The sequence below is a fragment of the Brachycentrus maculatus genome, unplaced genomic scaffold (genome assembly GCF_059751285.1).
Source record: "Brachycentrus maculatus isolate JH-2025_06_01 unplaced genomic scaffold, ASM5975128v1 h1tg000156l, whole genome shotgun sequence".
In the NCBI taxonomy this organism is placed as follows: domain Eukaryota; kingdom Metazoa; phylum Arthropoda; class Insecta; order Trichoptera; family Brachycentridae; genus Brachycentrus; species Brachycentrus maculatus.
In genome coordinates, this window is record NW_028280909.1 from 15,815 (window position 1) to 41,427 (window position 25,613).

The window sequence follows — 25,613 nt, forward strand, 5'->3', positions numbered from 1 at the left end:
AACGGAGAGATTCTGGAACAGGTAGATGATTTTGTGTATTTGGGTAGTATGTTTTCTAGGGATGGAAAGATTGATAAAGATATAGAAAGGAGAGTGAATGCTGGGAACAAAGTGAACGGTGCACTGAAATCAGTTAAAGCAAATAAAAACCTATCAGCGGAAGCTAAACTGGCAGTGCACAACGGAGTCCTGGTTCCAACTCTAATGTATGGAAGTGAAACATGGAGTTGGCAAAAGAAGGATGAAAGTAGACTGAATGCAGTCGAAATGCGATCTCTCAGAAGAATGTGTAACAAAACGATGTATGATAGATGTGCGAATAGTGAAATAAGGAAGGAATGCAAAGCTGAGATAAGCATTATCGATAAAATTAAGAAAGGTGTGTCGAGATGGTTTGGACATGTAGAACGAATGAGTGAAGAAAGAACGGTAAAACAAATTTATGAGGCGAATGTTAGCGGGAAAAGAAGTAGAGGAAGACCGAGAAAAACATGGCACGATCAGGTATGCCAAATACTTGAAAGTGGTCAGGTTAGGAGTCGTAACAATCGGCGGGTATGTATGAGGAGATGCATGAACGTGGAAGAGGCGAAGAATGTTTGCAAGGACAGAGTGGTGTGGCGCTCTATTCTCTCTGCCTACCCCTGCGGGGAAGCGGCGTGATGGTTAGTTAGTTAGTTTTTTTAATTAAATTGTAATTTTGTATTAAAATATTATTTTTTGACATGAAGAAGAATATGAGAGTCTGAGCATTTAAGGGGCTGACGACCGTCATAGGCTAGTTTAAGTGATCACTTTATACACGTGTAACATTCGCCAATTCTACCCATTATTGACAACCACACTACTCAAATTCTTGGAAGTTCTATATATAGGAACCAATTTAGAAACCTTGTTCTTGAATCACTAGAACTTCGAAGAATGACTCCTATAATTGGAGATAATCCAGTTTTGTGAACAAGTATTTGGAAACACTCAAAATGTTGTTTTATAATCATTTTAAATATTTTATTATAACTTAATTATAATGTCTACCGGTTTTGAAGCGAACAGCTTCTTTATCAAGACTGATTAATAATAAAACACTTTCTACTTAACAATATTCAAAATGTTTTGACGGCTAGGCAAAGGAGCTTGGGTAGATCTCAAGTGGCTTTTTTTTAATTTTATTTATTCTATTTTGATTTTATTTATTCTATCAGCCACTGGATTTTTAACCCTACGGATAATGCACCAACATATATTTCCGGTTATTATAATTGAAATGATGTTTCTGTTATTATTATGTGCGAAGAAAGATGGAAGTCAGGCTCTTTTTTAAATTTCAGAATTAGAATGCGTTAGAAAATGTTCGGAAAAAATTAAATTCATTCGGGATGAATCTCATCCATATTCAATTGAAGAAAGCTATAAGCAGGTCAGAAGTCTGAATAATCTGTGGGAATATATGAAGAGATGCACCAATGTGGAAGACAGAGTGTTTTAGCTTCTATTCTCTCTGTTTACCCCTGTGGTCAAATGTGTGATCGTTAGTAAGTTAGTTTTAAACAGCAGGCAATAACAAACAACAATTAAAAACTTCAGCAAATTTCAGTTTTCTTTATACATAAAGAAAACTGAAATGAAATACATATTGAGTGTTTTTTTTTGTTATAAGCACTCAATTTATGTATTTTTTTACAACGATCGTTGGTTCTTCTTTTATCTAGATCTTAACGGATGATATATATTTTTATTATTTTATTCATTTTTTTTCAAAATAATTTTGCAATAACTACTGAGCAGTTATTTTTTGTTAGAGATTTTTCTCAACCGTTTTTTGTTTTTATAAATTTAAAGCATATTCAAGTTGTTGTAAAAAATGAAGATGGAATAATGGTTCTTTGTTAAGCACTCATTTATATATTTTTTCAAAACGATCGTTGATTCTTCATTTATCTAGATCTTAACGGATGATATATATTTTTTATATTTTAACTAATTAAAAAATATATTTTGATATAACTACTAAGCAGTTGTTTTTGTTAGAGAATTTTCTCAACCGTTTTTTGTTATTATAAATTTAACGTCTATTCAAGTTGTTGTAAAAATGTAGATGGACTAATGGTACTTTGTTTTCCAGGTTATAGTAATGAGCAGCAGTACCGCTTCCGAACGTACAATCAACACCAGTACGGAGAGTGCCAACACCGTCCTCACCAACGTAACTGTGACAGACGGCGACACCACCGAGGATAGTCTGGACCAGGAGCCGCCGCAGGACGTCCTCATCTCCCTCGACAGCGCATCCAGTCTAGACGGCAAGCCAGCGGCGCGGCATCACCACCACCGCTCCATGACAGAGAAAAGATCCCAAAACAACTATTCGAAGCTAGCACAAACTCCAGACACGTCGCTCGAAAAACAATCGTATATACTAGACTCAGAGATCAACCTGGCTGAAATCCCATCCATCATCGAAAACAGAAAGCTGGACTATCCAAAAGCCAAGGATGATCACAAGGGACCTAGTACAGCGCCACCGGGATACCATCAAGGAAACGATACCAAGTTCCCTTTTGACGAATGTGGAAATCTAGCCACATATGAATGCCAATCAGCCAAAGAACACAGGTCTATATTTGATTCAGTAGGAAGCTCGCCGAGCCAAGAGAACACCAGATTCATCTTCGATATCCCGATGCCGACTTCACCAACTGGTACTATCTCCCCTGATCCTGATTTACTCTTGGTCGGGTTCGACATGGAGGAAAGACCGCCGAAAAGCCCTAAGGCTTCGAGTTCCAAGAACGAAACGAAGTTCACTTTTGAGGGCATTCCTCTTCCAAACACGCACAAAGCCAAAAGACCTTCGACGGATTCGAGGTCATCTCAAAAGGCGAGGAATAGAAAATCTAGCGAAGGAAAAGGCGGTACTCCAACCTTACCAGATCTGCGTGTCGACTTCTTCAGCGATAATTCCGACTCCCAAGAAAGAGTCAAGTCTAGACCAAACTCCTGCCTGCTTCAAACAAACGAAGACATGATGAAGCTGAGACAAGAACTAGAAGGCACAGTTTCCGGGCATCAAAGCAGAAATTCTTCTTCGCGGAGACCATCAGCAACCAGAAATCACAACGCAGATAACGCAAACAGTCCAAATATTAACATAAATGTGACTACAAACCCCTTGGACAATGGAGCTGGTTGCTGCAATCAAACATGTCCGGCTTATGCCAACAACCAATACAGATGCTGCGCCTGTTGCTCCAACAACGTGACCCAAAATGCAAATAGGAAAATTCCTCAAGCAACAATCGTCGTACAACAAGCTTCGTTATCTTTAGACTATTCTAGTGTATCGACGATACTCTTAAAAGACGAAAACGATTTCGTTTCAAATACATCGCCGTCATCTAGCAGTCATCACAAGCTGAGCGTAAAGAAGAAGAAGCAGAGAGACGACCATATGAAACAGCTCCTAGACGTCACCAACCAGCTCACCCAGGAAGAAATCCACGACTTCGAAATGAGGTAAGTCGATGATAACAACATATTTTGATTTATATATTTAATTAGCAGTTTTATTTCGTTTGCTATGTTCATTTACTTTCTACACTAACTGGTCATCAAAAGATAAGTCTCGAGAGTTACACAATGGATTAATTTCACCCTTGTTTCAAAACTTTAGGAACAAACAAAACTTTGTTGGGAAGCAATCGTAAACTTTGGAACAAAACTCGTAAATACTGGCTCTTTACTCGTGGAAAATATAGAGTCCCTCATTTTTCGACCTGACAACTTCTGCGAGAACACCAATTCGTTTACAATTATTTTCACATTTTCCCTAGACCATTGCGCAAACAACCAGTGATGAATATCAATGAATGTCAAAACCAAAGGTATGATTTTTGAATGTGATGAATGAACTGGGTGTGAGATGGTGTTTTATAAGAGGTATTTTATTGCATTTTTTTATGTATTTTATTATTTAATATAGTTACAAGAGTTTTTTCAAAAATTAAATTATTTTTCTCGACATGCCTATTTTACAACCTTAAAATTTATTTAAAGCTGAGACAAGCATTATCAATAAAATTAAGAAAGGTGTGTTGAGATGGTTTGGACATGTAGAACGAATGAGTGATGAAAGAACGGTAAAACAAATTTATGGGGCGAATGTAATTGGAAAAAGGAGCAGAGGAAGACCGAGAAAAACATGGCACGATCAGGTATGCCAAATACTTGAAAATGGTCGGGTTAGGAGTCGAAACAATAGGCGGTTATGTATAATGAGATGCATGAACGTGGAAGAGGCGAAGAATGTTTGTAAAGACAGAGTGGTGTGGCGTTCTATTCTCTCTGCCTACCCCGGCGGGGAAGCGACGTGATGGTTAGTTAGTTACTTAAAATTTAAACGGTTGCTCTCTCCAATAAAGAGACTGAGCTCTTGTGCTTGGAGCGGGACTTATAATTTACTGTTCATATTTGTGGGTGATATCTCAACAAACAAATGAATGAGTTTTTACTCTAAACAATGAGAAAGCTTCTTTCATCTCACCAATAGATGTCTCTTGTGAAATTCTAGTGATTCAAGCTCTATGTTTCGAAATTGAACCATATATGTACGGAAGTTCCTAGAATTTGAGTGGTGTGATTGTCAATCATGGGTAGAATTGTTGAATGTTACACGTGTGTAAAGTGACCACTTAAACCAGGCTATGGCGGTCGTAAGCTAATGTCTAGACTTGCATATTCTTCTTAAAATAAAAAAAATATTAATAATAAAAAAATAATTATAATAAGGTTGAACTTCGTTCTATTAATTGCCAATCGTATCGTTATAAATGTCGAATTGAGTCACCTCAAATTGACGCGGAATTAATTATATTGAAAATTGACTCGATATTGGTGTAATTGTGGCAAACCGAATTGATTTGCTGAACAATCAAAACACAAGTTGTTACCTCATTAATAATTACATCTGGCTTGAAAAGCAAACTAATTAAACGTGCCAACTAATTAATATGAGCGAAATTTGTATCACGGATTCAAAAAGCTTTGGCGTGAATTTTCCTAGTATGCTCCAATACCATCAAACCTTAAACACTTTCTTTTATTTATATCTATGTATATAAATAAAACTAAATAAATTATTAATTAGACGAAGTGTCGGCCTCTGTCCGTACATCCTCCTTCCCCCTCATTAATTGAATAGAACATTATTTATTTCTTCAGAAATATTTTGAAGATTTTCCTCTATGTGCAGCTGACAGAGAGTCCCTCAGGACTCTATAACTGCTGCGGGTGGATGGTGGGCTCAGATTAAAAAAAATATATAAATTAATCTATTTAAAGTGGATTTGTGTTTTCACATCACTGGTTAGTATATATTTGGTAAAGGCTTCTTTAGTAGAATCCATATTAAGATATGGAATTAAGTCTTGGGGACATTCGACTAAAACAAACTAAAAAATGGTTCAAAGATCTTCAAATCAAAATAATATATATATATATATATATATATATATATATATATATATATATATATATATATATATATATATATATATATATATATATATATATATATATATATATATATATATATATATATATATATATATATATATATATATATATATATATATATAAATATATAAAAATAACAAAACCCTTATCCGCACCCCAATGATGCATAGGGCACTGTGTCATATAAACGCAGTGTTATCTTGATCGTTTACACATGAAGGAAAGGTGATCAGGCATCCGCTTCAGGTACCAGTCCATGGTAGTATTGAATAAATATTACAGTGAATAAATCACTTATATTTATTTTACCCCCCTTGGGAATCGAACCCGGGACCTCCAGAACGGTAGCCGAGTGTGCTGACCATTACGCTATGGAGGCGGACAATATATATATATATATAGATATATTTATATATATATATATATATATATATATATATATATATATATATATATATATATATATATATATATATATATATATATTTTATATATATATATATATATATATATATATATATATATATATATATATATATATATATATATATATATATATATATATATATATATATATATATATATATACATTTATACATATATGTCCGCGACACTAACCAAGGGATCACAAACCGACACAAATTTTCCAGTATCACTCGGATAACCGCTAAAATTGTATAAAATTGTCACAAAAATAGCCCCTGGTCTTAATGGGTCAAAAACGGGTGAAATGTTTAATTTGTCTAGATTAAACAAAACGCTTAATTTGAAATTGCTTTCGGCCGTTTTAATTAGGTCAAGTTGGTTTGATAAAAAGTCCTTCTAAGTTCTTCCTCCTGTTGTTTTTCTCAAGGATATTTCAGGATGAAAAGCTTCGTACAACCTCCACTGATTTAGTATTGTTGACAATAAAGCGTCTTTCGCAAAAAAGACATTAACAAATAAATAACAAGACTAAAAATGGTTAATTTTAAATCGCTCACTCCTTTCAAGAACGTCATAAATCAAAAATAGTCAATTTTCAGTTGTGCATGTTTTCGAAATGCCCTGAAAATGTACTGTATCCCAGCAAAAGAGGCATATTTTTAACTTAATATTTACCCGCTACAGGGCAGAAAGTGTTGTTTTTGCATTTTGAAGAAAAGGTATTGCTTAATTTTTTCTTTAAACATTTTAAATATTTTTCAAATGGAGAAAAAACCTTCAGGTTTTACCTAAAAAGATCTGTTGCTCAATAAAAAGTTCAATGAGTGGCATGATATTTATTTTGAATACATTGTATTATATTTTTAAACTTTAAAAACGTTCTCCTTAAAAATCAAGTTTTTTGATTTATGTCGTTCTTGAGTGGGCGAAATATCTCAACTTGAAATGAAATATCTATCAAAAACATTTTGAGTGTGTCAAAATATTGGTTCGCAAATCTGTATGAACCATATTCTTCTATGTTGACATCTCAACATAGAAGAATATGGTTCATACGGTGTTTGAAAATGATGCGGAATGCATGGAAACACGTGTCACAATACATTTAAAGGATTTCTTTAATGTTTTCCGCAGATACTTTGTGGCACATTTTATAAACTTTGTTAAATTAATTAACTTTGCTTTCACCACTTAATTATTAGTACAATTCAACCTACCGGTTTCGAGGAAAACCTTGATATCATCAGGGTTTATTTTAATTTAAAAACATTAAAAACATTAAAATACTCTCACCAAAAACTTCTACACACTCCGTAGGATGTAGGAGTATGTGGAAGTTTTTGGTGAGAGTATTTTAATGTTTTTAATGTTTTTTAATTAAAATAAACCCTAAACCCTGATGATGACAAGATTCTTGTAGATACCGGTAGGTAAAATTGTATTAATGAAAAAAAAGTGGTGAAATTTTTTTAAATTTATTTTATAAACATTAAAAGAAGTTTGGATATGGCAAAAAAATAAAAAGGTCTCTTCTAAATTAAATTTTCCTCAATCCAACACAGATGGTTCTTGTGAACTCATATGTACAGCGTTAAAAGATCAATGATATATGTAGGAGTTCCAAAAATTTGAGTATTGTGGTTAACAATCATGGGTAAAATGGTGATTGTTGCACTATGTATAGTGATCACCTAACCAGCCTCGAATTTCAGGAACCCTCCCCTACGTACAAGTTCTTAGAAACCAGCCCCTGTCGCGAAAATCCAATAGCGAGCATGATTAATTAATTTAGCCTTATAACGAGAACGTACTGAATACTGTAATGTATTCCAAGCAAATGTGCATTGTTTATATGAAATATCACACGTCGGCAAGAAACACAGGGTAACCTGGAAGAATATATGTCGCTCATTCCTTTCAAGAACGTCATAAATCAAAAATCGTAAATTTTCAGTTGTGCATGTTTTCGGAATGCCCAGAAAAGGTACTGTATCCTAGCAAAAGTGGCATATTTTTTACTTAATATTTACCCGCTACAGGGCAGAAAGTGTTGTTTTTGCATTTTGAAGAAAAGGTATTGTTTAATCATTTTATTAAATAAAGTTATAATAAAATATTTATGTTGATTTTAAAACAAAGTTTGGCGAGTGTTTTTGCATAGGATTTTCACTCATGAATTACATGAAATTATAGTAACTTAAAACATAAAGAGTAAATCCACTCACAAGTAGGTATAGGCTATGAAACTTATAAAGTTGAAGGCTGAGTAGGGACATGATAAACGGTGTTGCATAAGCCGTAGCTAGATTTCAGAGTCACTTGGACGTTAGGTAATTCAAACAATAAAAAAAAAACAAAGTTTCATTTTAATTTTTAAATGGAAAATCACAAAGTTAGTGCTTCAAATGTAAATTACAATGATTAAAGAAAACACTTCGTTTTTTACCACTTGAGTTTTATTATAGACTACATGTTTCAGAAGTTAAACTTCCATCATTCAGGTCTGTAGTGAAACATGTAGTCTGAAATAAAACTCAAGTGGTAAAAAACGAAGTGTTTTCTTTAATCATTGTAACATGTCTTACCACAAAGTTAATGCCGAAACAATAAATAAAATGTAAATTATATGAAAATAACTAGTTTCAGGAAGGGGCGAAAGATACTTGTTTTGTAGTCGCACTGTTCGACGCAAATCCGACCATTAATATTAGTCGTACACACGCCAAAACGGTCGCTATTACCGCGTGACGAGGCTGTATTCATTATTGCCGGGGTCTAATTACTTGTGCAAATTTTGAATAACTTTGCTGAACTGGGTCGAGGATAATCTGGAATAGATTGTACACAGCGAATTGTTGATGACTCTAAAAACAGTCGTAGCTTTAGTGTAGCTGTACAATAAATAAATAAATATATATATTTATATATATAAATATATATATATATATATATATATATATATATATATATATATATATATATATATATATATATATATATATATATATATATATATATATATATATATATATATATATATATATAAATATATATATATACATATATACATATATATATATATATATATATATATATATATATATATATATATATATATATATATATATATATATATATATATATATATATGTATATATATATATATATATATATATATATATATATATATATATACATACATACATACATTTATATTTATATATATACATTTTTTTTTGACATCTCATCAAAGATAAAGAAAAATATAGAAATATGGGCATTTACGGGGCTGACGACCGTCATAGGCTGGTTTAGGTGATCACTTTTTTTATTTATTATAAGCTTAAATAATAAAAATGAAAATAATATTTTCTGGCGTTTCTCATGTGTGCGATTATAATCCAGGATTCGGACTTCACATACTAATAAAAGAGTTTCTGCTCAATAAAAAGCTTCTTTTCATCTCACCAATAGATGTCTCTAGTGAAGTTCTAGTGATTCAAGAATAATGTTTCAAAATTCAAAATTGAAGGTTCATACGTATAGAACTTCCGAGAATTTGAGTAGTGTGGTTGTCAATAATGGGTAGAGTTGGTGAATGTTACACGTGTGTAAAGTGATGACTTAAACCAGCCTATGACGTTCGTCAGCCCTGTAAATACCCAGACTTCCATATTCTTCTTCATCTTTGATTTGATATCAAAAAATAATATGAAAACAACTCCTGTAATTGGAGATAATAATATAAATTACTACTGTTTTAATAAAACAATTAATAATAATAATAAAGACCTTATCCGCACCCCAATGGTGCATAGGGCACTGTGTCATATTAACGCAGTGTTATCTTGATCGTTTACACATGAAGGAAAGGTGATCAGCCCTCCGCTTCAGGTACCAGTCCATGGTAATATTGAATAAATATTACAGTGAAAAAATCACTAATATTTATTTTACCCCCTTCGGGAATCGAACCCAGGACCTCCAGAACGGTAGCCGAGCGTGCTGACCATTACACTACGGAGGCGGACAAACATTTATGAGTATTGCAAATTGATGACAATAAGGAAGGCAAAGAAAAAAGGGAGTTTAGGGTAGGATGTAGAGGGAAAAAGCTGAGGGTTTTATGTTAGGATTCTAATAATAGATAGTAATCTCTCAGGTATTTCTTAAAAGTTATCAGAGAAAAAAGGCAATAGACTGATGAATGTAGACTGAACGCAGTCGAAATGCGATGCCTCGATGAGACTTTGCGGTAAAACGATGTATAATAGATAATTCCAATTCACCACACCATTCAAACTTTGTATAAAAGATAGTTCAAATGGTGAAATAAGGAAGGAATGCAAAGCTGAGATAAGCATTGTCGATAAAATTCAAAAAGGCGTGTTGAGATGGTTTTGACATGTGGAACGAATGAGTGAGGAAAGAACGGTAAAACAAATGTATCAGGCAAATCTAGTTAGAAAAAGGAGCAAAGGAAGACCGAGAACACTTGGCTCGATAAAGTATGTCAAATACCTGAAAGTGGTCAGGTTAGGAGTCGAAATAATCGGCGGGTATGTATGAGGAGATGCATAAATGAAGAATGTTTGCAAAGACAGGTAGTGTGACGTTCTATTCTCTCTGCTTACCCCTGCGGGATGCGACGTGATGGTTAGTTAGTTAGTTAGTCAATAAACACAGATAGTGACACATATAGGGGGTTGACGGGGAGCAGACATCCAAAGGGTGGAAACCCTTGAGGATATGCCAAATAGTCAACACATGCCAACAGAACCCAAAAATCAAATGTTTCAAATTCATTATGAAGTTTGACCTCAAATACGTTCAATTTTCCCTAACCACAATTGAGTCAAAGAGGACAACGCTAGCTAATTGATTTGTTCTATACACATTGAGCTTTCTCTTAAGGGAAGCTACAAGCTAATAAATGAGCTTTCATCCCTAAACACATTACGACCCTCGACCGACAAATCTAGCAAATAAAGAGCCAGTATTTACATATTAAGGATATGTTTACTTATAAGGAATATTAATTTTCGGGCAAATTAAAGAAAAATGCCGTTTTAATAGAAATGTATTTACCAACTTTTCAACTGAAAGCTAAAATAATCCAATTGTATACATTAAAAAAATGCTCACACAAGTCTCAGTTAAATGATACGCAAATACAAATACAACACTCATAGATCCACAAGATCAGAGCCAGACACAAATCAAACATCCATATCGCTCACTCCTTTCAACAACGTCATATATATATTTATTGATTTGGCGTTTAATTTGTAGAACTCCATTTTAATTTATGTATTAATTTTAAATCAAACACAGATTTTTTGAGTCTACTAAGTTGTATTTTATTAACAAAAACACATAAAAATTATATTGTGACAATTGTTTCGCCTCGTTAGGGCATTATCAAACGAATGTGATTCGTGATTCGTGATTCGCCTCGCCGACGAATGTGATTCGTGATTTGCCCCAACAAGGCGAAACAATTGTCACATTATAATTTTGTATGTGTTTTTGTTAATAAAATACAACTTAGTAGACTCAAAAAATCTGTGTTTGATTAAAAATTAATACATAAACGTCATATATCAAAAATCGTCAATTTTCAGTTGTGCATGTTTTTGGAATGCCCAAAAAATGCACTATATCCTAGCAAAAGTGGCATATTTTTTACTTAATATTTACCCGCTACAGGGCAGAAATTGTTGTTATGGCATTTTGAAGAAAAGGTATTGTTTAATCATTTTTTTAAATATACTAAATATTGTTCAAACGGAGAAAAAACATACATGTTTTACCTAAAAAGATCTGTTGCACAGCAAAAAGTTCAGTAAGTGCCTTGATATTTATTTTAAATACATTTCATTATATTCTTGTCCGCCTCCGTAGTGTAATGGTCAGCACGCTCCGCTACCGTTCTGGAGGTCCCGGGTTCGATTCCCAAGAGGGGTAAAAATAAATAAAAAGTGATTTTTTCACTGTAATATTTATTCAATATTACCATGGACTGGTACCTGAAGCGGAGGGCTGATCACCTTTCCTTCATAAGTAAAAACGATCATGATAACACTGCGTTTATAAGACACAGTGCCCTATGCACCATTGAGGTGCGGATAAGGGTTTTATTATTATATTCTTAAACTTTAAAAGCGATCTCCTGAAAAATCAAGTTTTTTGATATATGACGTCGTTGAAAGGAGTGAGTGAAATGGGGTAGTCACAACACTACAAGATCAAACATACTCAAACTCACTCACACTCATAAACAATCATTTTTGCTATGTTTATTATATTCTTATTTGCTTGTTATAATTTAAATTGTAATAAAAATGTCCATAGATACGGGAGTCCTCACCACAGCAGGTCACTTTCAGTGTCAGCCGCCTGGAATGCTAATGGAACTAGTCATACAACAAGAAAAAGACCAAAGTTTGTCCACAGAAAAGTTCTTAAATAATTCATGTTGTTCAACCTCGCATCTCAGTTGGTGAATTGTATATTTCCACTTCTTCGTCGTCTTGTATCCACCTTCAATCTTTACACACCTTATCTAATCATTTGTATACTTTAGACCACATTTCACACCACTCATAACAATTGTTTGTCATCTTGTATCCACATTCAATTTTTACACACCTTATCCAATAATTTGTAAACGTTAAACCACATTTCACACCACTCATAACAATTCTTTGTCATATTGTATCCACATTCAATTTTCACACACCTTATTCAATCATTTGTAAACGTTAGACCACATTTCGCACCACTCATAACAATTCTTTGTCATCTTATATCCACTTTAAACTTTTACACACCTTATCTAATCATTTGTATGCTTTACTTTTAATGTTTTCACACTCACAAAATCATTTGTATACTTTAGACCACATTTCACACCACTCATAACACAATTCTGGATTTTATAAAAAAAAAATTAACAAAGATTCATACTAATTCACTTGGTTTTAATTCTATATTTCCACTTCGTTATCTTGTATCTACTTTCAATTTTTACACACCTTATCCAATCATTTGTAAACGTTAGACCACATTTCACACCACTCATGACACAATTCTTTGTCATCTTGTATCCACTTCAATTTTTACACGCCTTATTTAATCATTTGTATACTTTACTTTAAATGTTTTCACACTCACAAAATCATTTGTATACTTCACACCACACTTCACACCACTCAAGTACACAATTTTGGATTTTATAAAAAAAATATTACAAAGATCGATCCTAATTCACTTGGTTTTAATTGTATATTTCCACTTCATCATCTTGTATCTATTTTCAATTTTTACACACCTTATCTAATCATTTGTATACTTTAGGCCACATTTCACACCACTCATAACACTATTCTTTGTCATCTTGTATCCACTTTCAAGTTTTACACACCTTATCTAATCATTTGTATACTTTAGGCCACATTTCACACCACTCATAACACAATTCTTTGTCATCTTGTATCCACTTTCAATTTTTACACACCTTATCTAATCATTTGTATACTTTAGGCCACATTCCACACCACTCATAACACAATTCTTTGTCATCTTGTATCCACTTTCAATTTTTACACACCTCATCAAATCATTTGTAAATTTTGGCCCACATTTTACTCCACTCATAAGACAATTCTTTGTTATCTTGTATCCACTTTCAATTTTTACACACTTCATAAACAGCATCTGTATACTTAGGTTCACATTTTTCATCACCCTTAACATGATTTCAAAATATACAATAAAATTTTAAAACACTCTCCATTCATCGTTCATTCTGCGTGATATTTTTTTTACGTCCGGTTTCGGAATTTTCATGTTTTTTATCTTCCTATGCTCTTTTCTTGCTGTCTTCAAGCACATCATTTAATTCATCCTCCCTTTTCAAACATTTATTATTCTTAATACTTTCGTATCTCATTATATTTATTGCCATGCTTTCACTTTCACTCATATTAAAATATTTATTACTTCTCTCTTTGCCTCATTTTTTATATATTTTATTTCGTACTTTTATCATTCATTTTTAATGTTTAGACCACATCTTTTTTTCATCTCTTCCTATTACATATCTAAATAATGTACTCTTACTTGACACCACTTTTAATACCACTCTCTCACCTTAAGCAGTATTTCTCCTATTTTTATCTTTTTCCCACATTTTTACACACTTTTATCGTATTCATTAAAAGTCAAGGTATATCTTTGGTAGCATTTTTGGTATCATTTTAATTTCATAGCCTTAAAACAACATCTTTGGAGGATATATTGTCTACTTGAACCCCTTTTGTTCTGAGGTCTACATTTTGCTACTTTTATACTTATTTACAATATCTTTTTACAATACCAAGTTTCCATGTTTATACAGAATTTAACATCATTTAAAAACTAAATTAATTTTCTTTGTGTTTATTAAATTGTCGTAATCAGTATTGATCTTTCACGATGACTAATATACGTAATTGTTGATTGTGCCCTGTTGTAACTTATCGGAACACCAATCACCGTAATTCTGCCCTATTTCTAGTGAAACAACCCTTTGTGCTGTGGTCTTTTGTGTGTAAACGTATTTATTCCATTGTCCATTATGCGTTTGAAATTAAATTAATAACAGCGTATTCAATTTTTTGTTCCCCGAATTGTAATACTGACTTTGATTAAATATATATATATATATATATATATATATATATATATATATATATATATATATATATATATATATATATATATATATATTATTATATATATATATATATATATATATATATATATATATATATATATATATATATATATATATATATATATATATATATATATATATATATATATATATATATATATATATATATATATATATATATATATATATATATATATATATATATATATATATATATATATATATATATATATATATATATATATATATATATATATATATATATATATATATATATATATATATATATATATATATATATGTATATATATATATATATATATATATATATATATATATATATATATATAAATTCTCTCAGTAAGTTTGTCATTCTATTGAGTCTGATTGACCTTACAAGTACGGCAGTCATGGACAATGACTTACCACAGTAGGTCATTATCCATTCATCCAGTAAGTGTGTCAATCCATTGAGTCTGATCGACCTTGCAAGTACGGCAGTCATGGACAATGTCTCACCACAGTAGGTCATTATCCATTCATCCAGTTAGCTTGTAATTCCATTGACTTTGATCCACCTTGTAAGTACGGCAGACCATTTTGTTAGTTTGTCACTCCATTGAGCCTGATTGACCTTGCAAGTACGGCAGTCATGGACAATGACCCACCACAATAGGTCAGTATCCATTCACCCAGTTAGTTTGTCATTCCATTGAGTCTGATTGACCTTGCAAGTACGGCCGTCCATTCAGTTAGTTTGTCACTCCATTGAGTCTGATTGACCTTGTGCAAGTACAGCAGTCATGGACAATAATGACCCACCACAGTAGGTCATTATCCATTCATCCAGTTAGCTTGTCATTCCATTGACTTTGATCCACCTTGTAAGTACTGCAGACCATTCAGTTAGTTTATCACTCCATTGAGCCTGATTGACCTTGCAAGTACGGCAGTCATGGACAATGACCTACCACAGTAGGTCATTATCCATTCATCCAGTAAGTTTGTCAGTCCATTGAATCTGATTGACCTTGCAAGTACGGCAGTCATGGACAATGACCCACCACAATAGGTCATTATCCATTCATCCAGATAGTTTGTCATTCCATTGAGTCTGATTGACCTTGCAAGTAAGGCCGTCCATTCAGTTAGTTTGTCACTCCATTGAGTCTGATTGACCTTGCAAGTACGGCAGTCATGGACAATGACCCACCACAATAGGTCAGTATCCATTCACCCAGTTAGTTTGTCATTCCATTGACTTTGATCCACCTCGTAAGTACGGCAGACCATTTTGTTAGTTTGTCACTCCATTGAGCCTGATTGACCTTGCAAGTACGGCAGTCATTGACAGTGACCCACCACAGTAGGTCATTATCCATTCATCCAGTTAGTTTGTCATTCCATTGAGTCTGATTGACCTTGCAAGTACCGGAGTCATGGACAATGTCTCACCATAGTAGGTCATCATCCGTTCATTCAGTTGGCTTGTCATTCCATTGAGTCTGATTGATCTTGCAGGTACGGCAGCCCCCACCACAGCCGGTCGCAGTCCGTCAAGGCGGGCGGCTGGAACTCCTCGGGCCGCAGCCTGCTGGGCCCCCCTGCGCAGCGCGCGCGCGTGGCCTCCATGCCCAGCACGGGCGTGGAGGAGCACTACTACCGGCTTAGGCACTTCTCCATCACCGGCAAGGGCGTGGTCAACCGGGGCGACTCGCTCAAGAGCCGCAGGTCCAGGTCCAACAACTCGGTCGCCAGCAGCAACTCCAGGTAATCCAGTGATTGAATCATGTTAAAATCTTCTTTTTCTTCTTCTTCTTCTTGTAGGTCCAAGGATCTTAGATCAAGGAAAATTGGCGTTGTTCTTCTTCTTCTTATTCTTCTTCTTCTTCTTCTTCTTCTTCTTTTCGTAGATCCTAGGGATCTGTTTGTGCCTCCGCATGTCGCTCTTGGGATGTTGACTCCCAGCTGTCTTTCTGGTCTGCCTGGGGGTCTGAGTTCTTCAGGGTTGCCTTGGAGGGCGATACGTGGAAGTCTGTCTTCTGACATTCTGTTTATATGTTTCTTCCAGTAGCGTTGTTAAGTATTGAAAATATTTAACATTTGAAAAAGTAAAGAATACCATTCCAATCGGGTAATTGAAAAAGTAAGAGTTATAAAAGTAGATAAAAGCATCCCTGCTATCGAGTAAGTGATCACTTAACCAAGCCTATGACGGCCGATCACGTGTGTTAAGTGATCATTTAAACCAGCCTATGATGGCCGTAAGCCCTGTAATTACCCAGACTCCATATTCTTCTTCATCTACGTTGTGATGTGAATTAAAAAATAAATAATAATAAATTTTATTTTAATTTAATTTATAAATTATGGTCAATTTTCAGTTGTGCATGTTTTCGGAATGCTTAGAAAATGTACCATATCCCAGCAAAAGCGGCATATTTTAAACTTAATATTTACCCTCTACAGGCCAGAAAGTATTGTTTTTGCATTTTGATGAAAAGTAATTGTTCAATTATTTTATTAAATATACAAAATATTTTTTAAATGGAGAAGAACCTTTCAGGTTTTACCTAAAAAGATCTGTTGCACAGAAAAAGTTTAATAAGTGTCTTGATATTTATTTTTAATACATTTTATTACATTCTTTAACTTTAAAAACGATCTTCTGAAAAATCAAGTTTTTTTTATATATGACGTTGTTGAAAGGAGTGAGCGATATGTATTTTCTCTTTCAACTTTGTACCATTTTAGTCAATATAATTACAAATTCCATGGTAAATTGCACAGTTTAGCTACGCTTTCAACACTGTAGATACTATTTCAGTAAATGAGTATGATATGATAGGTATTATTTATCAATAATGGGTAGAATCGTCAATGTTGCATGTGTGTAAAGTGATCACAGAACCAGCATGTGAAAGGTCATAAGCCCTGTAAAACCCAGACTTCAGCATTCTTCTTATTCTATATTAATATGTCAAAATGTATCTACACACTGCTTGAAGCTGTTATCAAAATTCCGCGATTTTTATCATTATTTTTCACATCGGCCGAAATTGAGAGTATAAACGCGTTTAATAGCGTAATTAATTAATAAAAGACTATAAAATTCTCCAATTTCGCTGTTATAGCATACTCATTATTGATTTTATTTATAGCGACTTTATTATACTATAAAATACATTGCCGCTTATAAAACGTAAAACAGTTTACCTCATTGTAACGAAATAATAATAAAAAATATGACAAAACGATTTCGCAATTTGTCTTTGCACATAACATTTTGATAATTAAAATGTAACTTTGTTTTATCACTTTAAATATTTGATTATAACTTAATTATAATGTCTACCGGTTTCGAAGATAACGCGCAAAGAAGCGGTAAAGATAAAGACTGATTAATATTTAAAATTATCAGTCTTGATAAAGAAGCGGTTAGCTTCGAAACCGGTAGACATTATAATTAAGTTATAATAAAATATTAACGAGTATAGTGATTTTAAAACAAATTTACCTTTTAATTATAAAATGGAAAATAACTAAGTCAGTGCTTCAAATATAAATTATATAACATCTTGAGTGCGTCCAAATACTTCTAAATTGACAAATCTGCATATTTTCCGCTTGGGAATTATTTTTTACATTTTTAACATCTCGACATAGAAGCAGGGTGAAAGGTGTTGAAATGCGCTCCCTCAGACGAATGAGTGGAAAATCATTCTATGACAGAATTATAAAACGAAGAAATAAGAAAGGAATGTAAGGCTGAACAAGGGATAATTGAAAAGATTAGGAAGAGTTCTTCAAGGTGGGATGGATATGTAGAGCAATGGATAACGAGAGAACGACTAAGAAAATATATGTTGCGAATTTGAGCGGGAAAACAGAACGAGGACGGCCGAAAAATACTTTGCACGATCAGATCAATCAGAACCTAAAATCTGGTGGTGTCAAAAGTCTGCGTAATTCCTATGATATATATATATATATATATATATATATATATATATATATATATATATATATATATATATATATATATATATATATATATATATATACATATATATATATTTATATATATATATATATATATATATATATATATATATATATATATATATATATATATATATATATATATATATATATATATATATATATATATATATAAATATCTATATATATATATATATATACTACTACCACCATCACGCCGTTTCCCAGCAGGGGTAGGCTGAGAGGATAGAAGGCCACACAAGAGTGTGTACATCATGACGTAAACTCCTCGCTTCCTTCACATCCATATATCTAGTCACACATGCCCTCCGATAACGCAGACTTTTAACTCCACCAGATTTTAGGTTCTGATTGATCTGATCGTGCAAAGTCTCTTTCTTACCGTCCTCGTTCTGTTCTCTCGCTCACATTTGCCAAATATACTTTCATAATCATTCTCTCGCTATCCATTTAAATATCACTAATAAAAACATTTTTCAATGATCCGTTGCTAATAATTTGAATATCGTTACACTTGAATATCGATGAATATGAAATATTATATTTTCAGAAGGCGAAACCGATATGAATTCCGTGGTAATATGGAAATTCGAACTGAAACCGCCGAGAAATTAATATACCGCAAACAATTTGGGATGATTGTTACATGAGTTTATTTTGAGGTTATTGAATATTAGGGTCTGATATAAACTAACAAGGAAGGGAAAACCGGGGTCTGTTGTAACGTATTTTATATTTAGCAGTGTATATATATATATATATATATATATATATATATATATATATATATATATATATATATATATATATATATATATATATAACGTGGTAATATTTTCCTTTTGAAAAGTGTAAATAATATGTAAAGTGGGTGTATAATAATAAAATAAACAATGTGTTGCTTTGTAATTAAAGTTTATTCTTAATTTATCTTTATAATAATTTTTATATCTATCTATCTATCTATCTATCTGATTCTGACAGTTAATTTTTCTATCGGATCTCTTTTGTTTAATTCTGTGCGACGCATGCGACATCTGGTGGTAACTGTTTTATGTAGGTACTATTTGTAAGTACTTAATAAAATGTATAGGTAGGTACCTAGTTATTTTATTACATATATATATATATTTATATATATATATATATATATATATATATATATATATATATATATATATATATATATATATATATATATATATATATATATATATATATATATATATATATATATACATATATATATATATATATTTATATATATATATATATATATATATATATATATATATATATATATATATATATATATATATATATATATATATGTATATATATATATATATATATATATATATATATATATATATATATATATACATATATATATATATATATATATATATATATATATATATATATATATATATATATAAATATATATATATATATATATATATATATATATATATATATATATATATATATATATATATTCACAGATTAACATGGAAACTAACAATGTCTTTTCGTAAACCTCAAACCATAAACGGGTACGTCCAATTAAATACTTTTTGTATACAAATTATACAAAATTTGACCCGAATTACTCATGAAAACCATTTTTAAATAATTTTCCATCAAATTACATTGTATTTAATTGATATTTTATCTAATTAAGACTAACTGTCAGTTTGCAGTTAACCATCGGTTAAAATTTACGACTAGAAATCCAGAACGTAGAGAAACACGTACGAGCATGTAATAAAAACGTTTTGGTTTTGTTATTACAAAACGTTAAGGGAATACAGGCTTTATCATCAAGGGCATAGAGAATGTATTTAATTGCTTGGTGTATTCATTTCAATTTTGTTCGCGTATAGATAGTAAAATATTTATTTACTATTTGAATATTAGTTTTTACGATAGGGGATAATAGAAACGAGATTTAGAAATTTTTAGTGTTAATTGTTTATGTATGTATAATTTAATAAAATAATAATAATAATTAAACCCTTTTCCGCACCCCAATGGTGCATAGGGCACTGCGTCATATAAACGCGGTGTTGTCTTGATCGTTTACGCATGAAGGAAAGGTGATCAGCCATCCGCTTCAGGTATCAGTCCAGGGTAATATTGAATAAATATAACAGTGAAAAAATCACTTATATTTATTTTACCCCCCTTGGGAATCGAACCCGGGACCTACAGAACGGTAGCAGAGCGTGCTGACGATATTATTTCATGATTGTTGTCACAGATTTTTTAAAATAATAATAAATAAATCATGATTTTAAGGGTTAAATCAACCCTCATTTTGAACAAACCTCACAAAGTGAGCAAATTTGGCACTTTAAACGTGAAACTACCATTCTTGTAAATTAATAACGTTGCGTTATTCGCACGGTTAACGTTAACGGGGCCGTTAACACGGGCGATATAAGATAGCCCAAACGCCGGGGGTCAATAACTCCCCCACCTGCGATGGAGTGCACGATTCAGTACGTTGCGCCACTTTCCGTAATGGAACATCCATACTAATTGATTTTTGAAACTTATACACATGTATAATCGATAATGAAACCAGTGGCGAGCTTTCCATACTGGCACATGAACAGTGCTTGTCTAATTTTAACCGTGACAGTGGTCATGTGTGTTTATTTACAAGTTTGAAAATTGTTAGGCAATGTAGTAACTAATTTATTTATTGATTTGTAGAACTCCATTTTAATTTATGTATTAATTTTAAATCAAACACTCAAATTCTTGTAAGATTAGTTTCTGCTTAGTAAAAAAGCTTCTTTACATCTCACCAATGGCTTCTAAATTGGTAAATATATATAGAACTTCCGAGAATTTGAGTAGTGTGGTTGTCAATAATGGGTATAATTGGTGAATGTTACACGTGTGTCAAGTGATCACTTAAACCAGCCTATGACGGTTGTCAGCCTCGTAAATGCCCAGACTTCCATATTCTTCTTCGTCTTTGATGAGATGTCAAAAAAATAATATGAAAATAACTCCCGTAATTGGAGATAACCCAAATTTTGTATTCGGACACACTCAAAATGTTGTAAATTGATTGATTGTTTGTATTTCCAGCACCGAGCACCTGGCCCCAAGAGCCTCGGCGCCCCCCAGCTTGGCCAGCTCCCGGGAGTCCTCCGCCAGCGCTCCCCCTCCGGCCCCCTACAGGGTTCTGGTACTGGGCGCCCCCGGAGTCGGCAAGTCCTCGCTGGTCAGCCAGTTCATGACCTCGGAGTACCTGCACGCTTACGACACCAGCATAGGTAGGAGAAAAGATTCTAAAATGACACAATACACTAAAATAACGACCCGTGTAAATAGGTCTATTTCAAGTCCGCTCTTAGTGCAGAGTAATCACTGCTTAATGACATGCATTTGGCTGTAGATTTGATTCCCATAAGGCTAAAAATAAATATACTTACTTACTTATGTACGTCAGCCTTCTTCTTGAGTCCAGTATTGATGTATGTTGGACACGACTCTCTTTCAGTGGAGGCCCACCACTTTCCAAATGTCATTGGACCATCTTGTCTGGGGCCTATCCACGCTTCTAGGCCTCCAGTCAAGCATCTGCTTCGTCCATCTATCACCAGACAAACGTGCCACGTGACTCTTCAGCCATTTTATTGTGTGCAGTATTGAACCAAGGCCTCCCTCTTGGACATCCACAGTTGTCTGTTGGACGCGACTCTCTTCCAATGCAGGCCCGCCACATTCCTAATGTTATCGGACCATCTTGTCTGGGGCCTATCCACGCTTCTAGGCCTCAAGTCAAGCATTTGTTTTGTCCATCTTGTCTGGGGCCTACCCAAGCTTCTAGGCCTCCAGTCAAGCATTTTCTTCGTCCATCTATCACCAGACAAACGTGCCACATGACTTTCTTCTTCTTCAGCCTTTTTATTGTGTCCAGTATTGAACAAAGGCCTCCCTGTTGGACTTCCACAGTTGTCTGTTAGACGCGACTCTCTTCCAGTGCACTCTCCTAATGTCATCGGACCATCTTGTCTGGGGCCTGCCCATGCTTATGCGTCCTGTTCATTACATCAAGCGCTATCCATCTATAATCCATCGATCCTCAGATATACATGCCGCGTGACCTGCCCAGTTCCTCTTTTGTTCCGCGATTCTTTGAGCCTCATCTGTTACCTTGGTGTTTTCTCTTCTGTCTGTTCTCTAAGTGATATTTATTTGATATCACTCTGGGTTGGTGTACCTGAAGCATCAAGACTGATCACCTCACCTTCATGTAATTAGCGATAAAGATATAGCCACCTTAGAACGATGCAGTGACCTATATATTTTTCTGGATGAGGGTCAAAAGATGAAAGGTTTGAAAATACTTCTAAACATTTTAAACGTCACAAAATAAAATAAAATAAATTGTTTTTAACCACTTTTATGTTTGATGTGTATTTTTTTCTATAGGTTTTAGTGTTAAGGTTTGTTTACAACATTTTGAATGTGTCCAAATACTTGTTCTCAAAATCTGGATTATCTCCAATTACAGGAGTTATTTTCATATTATTTTTTGACAATAGATGTCTGTAGTGAAGTTCTAGTGATTCAAGGACAAGGTTCCTAAATTGGTTTACATATATATAGAACTTCCAAGAATTTGAGTAGTGTGGTTGTCAATAATGGGTAGAATTGGTGAATGTTACACGTGTGTAAAGTGATCACTTAAACCAGCCTATGACGGTCGTCAGTCCCGTAACTGCCCAGACTTCCATATTCTTCTTCATCTTTGATGAGATGTCAAAAATATTAAGGTTTGTTCATAACTATTCCTGACGATGACAATATGCTCATCGCTAAACCTTCTGGATAAAGTTCCAAAAATAATATTAGTTTTATTTTATACTGTTTTAAAAAGTTAATAAATATACTTTATTAACATTTTAATAATTTTTAAACAAAATTAAATTTAACTCGAAAATTTTAAAGAATTAATTTATGTGTTCTTCAGTATTTGCGTGTTTTTAAAAAAATGTTTTCCTCCGATGTTTTTCTTCAAAATCTTGTTAGAATTTCCCGGGATTTTGAATTTCCGGAGTTCCACTATATTTAAAATTACCCCTTAAAATAATAAAATGCCATCTTGGATCCTTCCATTACGTCACTGGTTGATAAATGCGTTACAAATTGCCACTTTTATTAAAAATTTCATGCAAATATTCTGGTCATGGACACCAATATGTTCCACATTACCACGCCATTAAATATTGCAACATTGGAGAAACGTCGCATGGCACAGCGCCAACTCTACAGCCCCTACACAGGGGATGGGTAGTTAGGGGATGGAGTGAGTCGTCAATGGATATGGCTTAAGTAGAATTGTGTTACCTACTTTCAAAACATGGACACTGAGGAAAAAGGAAAGACATATGCTGGATGTGTTTGAAATGTGGTGCTGGAGGAGGATGCTGCGCATTCCTTGGACTGCAAGACGCACAAACGTCTCCATTCTCCGCGAACTGTCAGTGACAGAAAGACTCTCCACGACTTGCAGGAAAAGGATTCTGTCCTACTTTGGGCATATCGCCAGAAAGAACGAGAAGAGTCTTGAAAAACTGGTAGTAACAGGTACAGTTGAAGGCAAGCGGGCAAGAGGACGGTCTCCAACAAGATGGACAGACCAAATAAAGGAATTAACCGGATCCTCGCTAAACGCTGCCATCAAGTTGGCCCAGGACCGGGAAGAATGGAGAGGACTTGTGCACCAAGTGCCTGACATTCCAGAAGACCACGACGCTCAGCATTGAGCAAGAAGATGAAGAACTTTCAAAATCCGCCAGATCCAATTTTATAAGATTTCAAAATAAATACTGTATCGGAATGCCAATTGTGGGTTTTATTGTTTAAACTATTTATTTACTTGAAAACCCTGAAAAAAAAATTTAAATAGCGTTGTATTTATTATATTATTATTATTATTACTGTTTTTCTAGTTCTACTTAAATACCTTTACCCTTATACCCTTTACTATGAGTAAATTATATTGTATACCCACACAGAGGCAATGCCTTTGTGGGATCTTTTTTTGTATTCATATTTATATTTTATTCATATTTTTTTGTATTTGAATTTATGTCATGTAATGCTAAAGAATTTAAAATACAGAAAAAAAAAATCAAATTCCGCTAAATTCATGGAACTTGCCTTCTGACCCATATCGGCCGATCACAGAGCGGGGATAGGTAAAACATTAAGATGACGTGTTTTTTTTTAATACTGAAAAATGTCAAAAAAATGGGAAAATTCTCTATTTCATAATATTTTATTTAAAGATAGACAAATCTTTGAAACACAAATGTTACCCGGAGAATTTTGCATTTTCGTAAAATCGACGTAATGGATCTGGCGGATTTTGAAAGTTAGCAACACAATTATATTCGTATAATAAGTGTCTCAAAAAAGACGAATATATGTAAAGTGAATACAAAATTTAATGCAAAGGGAATCAATTAATTAATATTGAAATCTCAACATAGATGAAGAAGAATATGGAATATTCATGTTATTTAACAACATTTTAAGTGTGTCCAAATACTTGTTCACAAATCTGGATTATCTTCAATTAAAGAAGTTTTTTCATATTATTTTTTGACATCTCAACATAGATGAAGAAGAATATGGAAGTCTGAGTATGTAAAGGGTTTATGAACTTTCATAGGCTGGTTGATCATTTACTTTATACACAAACAACATTCACTTTCTACCCATAATTGACAACCTCACTTCTCAAATTTTCGAAACTCCTAGATTTTTTAATGAGTGGAAGAAGATTGTGAAGCACATTCATGAGGCGAATGTTGTTGGTAATAGAAGCAGAGGAAGACCGAGGAAAACTTGGCATGATCAAGTATTTCAAACACTTGAAAGTGGTCAGGTTAGGAGTCGGAAT

The 25,613-nt window shown here is 33.2% G+C and overlaps 1 pseudogene across 1 annotated transcript in view; it reads left to right on the plus strand.

The window, feature by feature from the left end:
- The window catches only part of LOC148308602 (uncharacterized), a 40,076-nt pseudogene that overhangs the window by 8,797 nt on the left and 5,666 nt on the right, over positions 1-25,613 (plus strand). Inside the window, exons 3-5 of the transcript XR_015837657.1 lie at positions 2,123-3,513; positions 16,178-16,426; positions 21,785-21,972. The product of XR_015837657.1 is annotated as an uncharacterized LOC148308602 (transcript). The remainder of the gene's footprint in view (positions 1-2,122; positions 3,514-16,177; positions 16,427-21,784; positions 21,973-25,613) is intronic.